The following is a 5191-nucleotide window of genomic DNA, read 5'->3' as shown; positions in this document are numbered from 1 at the left end:
CCAAGGTCAACCCTAAGGTCCAGCAATCCTAAGGGTGACTCATCTTGAGTTTCCCCCACGGTGACCCCACCTACTAAGTGTTTAGAGGTTGAGACCAACATGTGAGACTTCAAGTTGAGAAAGAAGAGGGTAGAATTTCTAATGGTGAGGGTTCCATGTCTAGTTTTCTAGGAATAGTCAACAAGAAATGTCCTATGGCTAGAACCTAGGCTACTAAAGAAGAAAAACTAAACCTCAACCAAAAATGAGGTCAACAAATGGACCCTCAATAAGTGTGGTGTGCTGGGCAAGCACGTCCCGCGTATTGGCGTTGACCGATGAGATCAATAAAAACCAATACAAACTCCTAACTCAACTGACCCGGAAGTATGCGTAGAGTTGTGTGTGATTTATTTCTGCTGGGGAATTGGCAGGAGTGTGTTTAATCAAGCCGAGAAGTAGGGACTCTCGCTAGGGATCGGAGAGTGAATTTTGAATTATGAAATTTCAAAGATTTACCAAAGGATGGGAGTCAAATGTAAGTGTTGACCCCGAGGTGGGAATTGAGATTCAAATATCGACTCAAAGAGAGAGAGAGAGAGAGAGTCAAAATATAAGGACCGACCTCAAATGTAATGAATCAGAAATGTAGTACTGATTCGTAAATTAGAATTGAAATGTAGGTCAATTCATGAATGAGAAGTAGGTCAATTCATAATTCAGGAATGAGAATTGAAATGTAGGTCAATTCAGGAATGAGAATTGAAATGTAGGTCAATTCTCAAAAGAGAGTGTCGGAATATAAGGTCCTACCTCAAATGTAATTAATCAAAAATTTAGGACTGATTCGGAAATGAGAATTGAAATGTAGGTCAATTCAGGAATGAGAATTGAAATGTACGTCAATTCAGGAATGAGAATTGAAATGTAGGTCAATTCTCAAAAGAGAGTGTTGGAATATAAGGTACGACCTCAAATGTAATGAATCAGAAATGTAGGACTGATTCAGAAATGAGAATTGAAATGTAGGTCAATTCTCAAAAGAAGGTGCCGAAACGTAAGGACCGACCTCGAATGCAAAGAATCTGAAATTTAGGACTGATTCAAAAATGAGAATAGGGTGTCTTGAATTAATCGAAGGGCTTTTTTCCTCAACCTCAAGAATATCGTTGAATTTGTTTTGAAAGATTACGATAGGATGGGCTTCTAAAGCAACGCGGAATCGGATGTTAATCCTCAACCTCTAGAATTTAATTTGAAAGATTGCAATAGGATGGGCTCCTAAATCAACGCAAAATCGGATGTAAATCCTCAACCTCTAGAATTTTATTTGAAAGATTGCAATAGGATGAGCTCCTAAAGCAACGCGGAATCGGATGTGAATCCTGAACCTCTAAAATTTGATTTGAAAGATTATAATAGGATGGGCTCCTAAAGCAACACGGAATCAGATGTAAATCCTCAACCTATAGAATTTGATTTGAAAAATTGCAATAGGATGGGCTCCTAAAGCAACGCGGAATCAGATGTAAATCCTCAACCTCTAGAATTTGATTTGAAAGATTGCAATAGGATGGGCTCCTAAAGCAACGTGGAATCAAATGTAAATCCTCAACCTCTAGAATTTGATTTGAAAGATTGCAATAGGATGGACTCCTAAAGCAATGCGGAATCGAATGTAAATCCTCAAACTCTAGAATTTGATTTGAAAGATTGCAATAGGATGGGCTCCTAAAGCTACGCGGAATCGAATGTAAATCCTCAACCTCTAGAATATCGGGCTTCGAATTCGTGGGAAATTAGTAGAATTTATGAAAATTGATATTAGTGAGGAAAAAATTGTGAAACTTTGTGTGATTTTGTGCAGAATGTGAAATTCCGCGGGGATGTGTAGAGAGTTAGTGTCGACAACGATGTTTGTGCCGTGCGCACAAAGAGTAGGAAATTCCGAAAACGGAAGTATCCACTCAACAGGTTTGTTTTATTTTCCTGTTGTGTTTATGGCAATTTAATTTTTCAAAATTTGTTTTTTAAAGTTTTAATTTCAATTGGTTAATTTTCAAAAGAAATTTCGTTATTTATTTATTACAATTATCTTTTATTTGTGTTTTATTTATTGTTGAAAATTTGTCGTTTCGTTCTTTGTTCATTGGAACTCTGAACCATCGCATGGTTCGCGACTTTCATACATCGTACAAAAAGGCAATTGACAAAAAGGCACAACTTGAGAGAAATTTTCATTAATCTGCTTCAATAAAGATGCTACAGATCAAATATAGGCTAATGACTTAAAGAGAGTACATCATGTAATACATGCTGAAATGCTTTGAGAGTCTTCTCAAGATATGAGTAGATCTTAGACTGATTACATCAAATATATGTCATGCTTGTTAAAAGAAAGCAAGTAAGTCCTCTGCGCTTGGTATATCAAGCTCTTGATCAAGCAGACCTTCTGAGTCATGCTCCAGGATAAGAGTTCCCTTTGCATGTATTCAGAGGTACAACCTTTTCATATCTTGTAAGGAAACAGTTCCTCCAACTTCGGGTCTTGCTGGAATCCATATGGTATCTTGCTGTCATCCATCCTGCGGAAGGTCACGGACACCCTACGATTTCGTACTCCTGGTATGGAGTGTTTGGCCACGTCTGCACTGTTGCCCTTGAGAACAAGCATTGAACCAACTGGGAGAGGAATTTCCACAGCTCCTCTGAATTCACCAGGATCGATTACATTGATTTCTTTTCGAAACAAAATATTGCTCTTACTCATGAATGAGACCGTGTAGAAAGGCCTCACAAAGTCGTGATGGTCAATGTGCGGGGGAATGCAGTCACCTTCTTCATAAATGTTGATGATGCAACTGTTAGGAATGCAAGTGGCGGGTAAGATATTCACTTGACCATTCTCTTTATCATCCACTTTATCATTGGGGGTAACGGTTCCACTTGGTCGTATATGAGGATCCCAGGAGGATTCCCCTGTCTGTCGTTTGTAAAATTGTAGCAACATCCGCACTGGATGGTGATTCTTCCCTTTCCTCGCATCCATTTCTTCAGCTCAGAGTACGTTCTTTCCATAAGAAGGCCTGCTCGACCTCTATCTCTCAAATCAAAGATGCACTCCAGGATGCTTCTTTCATCAGTTTCAGAGAAAACCCTGGTATATAACTCCAGGCCTTCCGATATGTTGATAAAATTTCCTTGAACCTCTTCATAGAATTCGAATTCTCTTTTGTTTACCTTGCTTATTTTGTAATATTCTACCATACCGGGAGCTGACAGCTGTCTAGGACGTTCCTTCATCCGGGCCTCGGCGGGAATCCAAACTGGTGCTGGCCGATCCGGAATATGAGATTCAGCCTCAAGCGGGATGTATGACCCTGGGCTCCATCGTGCGAGCTGGTCTGTCCCCAGTGGGACATACGGTTCATTTGCCACAAAATCTGGAGTCTGAGACTCATTGGTGCTTGACGTGTATTCTTCTAATGCACTGAAATGCTGTAGATGTAAAATGTTGCAGTACGGGCATTCTACAAATGCGCTCGTGACTGAAGTCCTGGCTGGTATCTCGAAGTTGCATGTTGGGCAACCTCTGCACAAGATATCTAGGACCGGGGGTACATCTGATCCTGTCAGAAAATCCTAATTCTTCATCTGTAGTAGGCAGGCTGGTAGAAGTTTCTCTCAGCTCTGGATCGTAAATATGTCCATCAGGAATGGGGGTAAGAAAACTGCTCACGACTCTTTGGCGCTTGCGCTCCTGTCGCAGAAAGGCTCTCTGTTTCTTCCGGCTTGCGTTTCTGGGTTGTGTTCTGCGGAGTGGGATATTTGGCAGTTGTTCACTGTGGGCAGCTTTTAAGCCCCTTGCTAGAGTAGCTATCATGGAGGGCAGTCGGCTGGGCCCCTCCATCCGATCTTGTTCTGTTATCACGTTTTTACCCTTACGTGACACGTCGTCTTGAGTGGTCACTCTCAACAGTGAGTGTAGTCCCTTCTTTTCTTCATTACTGACTACGTCCATTAGAGGACCGTCGTAGTCCATATCAATCTGGTTAAAATCCATGTTGAAATTTATGACACCTCCTTGTAGCATCATCTCTTCATTTAGTGCGAGGTTCCAGCCATCCTGAAAGGGAAAGATCAGCCTCTGTCCTGACATTTTTCTGCAGACGACAGAAAGAAAGGTCAGTGGGGTGAAGTTTGGCATGAAAAAGAACAAAAGAGAGTATTTATTAATGTAAATTTTAGTTTGTTTTGGTGAAAAGGATTACTCATTTTATGTGTAAGATTTGTTTTAATTTAATGGAATTTTTAAATCCAAAAGTAGAAAAGAGAACGTGTAAAGTTCAAAAATTTTCTCAAAAATTTTCATTATATATGAGATTAATTATAAAATTTGGACTCGGTCATAGACATATGGCCATATAGATAACCCTAAAAACAATCAAGGTTTCAAAATTTCAAAGCAAGCAAAGGCAAGCGGAGGCAGGCGACATCAGGCTGCGTAATAGGTTTTGAGGTATCGTCTATTTATCGGCAACATGAGTCTTTCACCCCGGAAGTCTACTAACCGGAAGGCTCCTCCTGTATAAACCTTCTCAACGATAAATGGACCTTCCCAAGTTGGCTCGAATTTGTCACCTATTTTGCGGCGAGCAAGTGGCTCGAATTTGCCACCTATTTTGCGGCGAGCAATAATAGGTCTTTTGAGCACGAGTATGAGGTCACCAATTTTGAATGTCCTCGGGCGGATCAATTTGTGTACCATCTGTACCATCTTTGCTTGGTAGAGCTCCAAATGTTGCTGTGCTTCCAATCATTTTCTCTCGAGACTCACCAGTTCTTCAAGCTTGAGTTTTGTACTTTCTTCTGTTGTGAGTTGGTTGGCAACGACGATTTTGAGAGATGGTGTCTGGATCTCTAGCAATAGCCGGTAACACGACCTCGGTCCCATACATGAGCATATAAGGTGTACACTGAGTGGGAGTCCTGAAAGTTGTTCGGTAGGCCCACAAGGCTTCTAACAGTTTGTTGTGCCAATCCCTTTTGCTTTCATCTAGTGTTTTCTTCAAAAATTGTACCAGTGTATTGACCAGTCTTAGAAAATTAGAAGAGGTACCCCACCATTAGAAACTCAAAACTCTTCCCTTTACTCAACTTGAGTTCCACATATTGGCTCTAACCTCTAATATTTAGAAGGTAAGATCATTAT

Source organism: Phalaenopsis equestris, unplaced genomic scaffold, assembly GCF_001263595.1.
Source record: "Phalaenopsis equestris unplaced genomic scaffold, ASM126359v1 Scaffold233828, whole genome shotgun sequence".
Lineage (NCBI taxonomy): Eukaryota > Viridiplantae > Streptophyta > Magnoliopsida > Asparagales > Orchidaceae > Phalaenopsis > Phalaenopsis equestris.
This window is presented reverse-complemented; position numbering follows the sequence as displayed.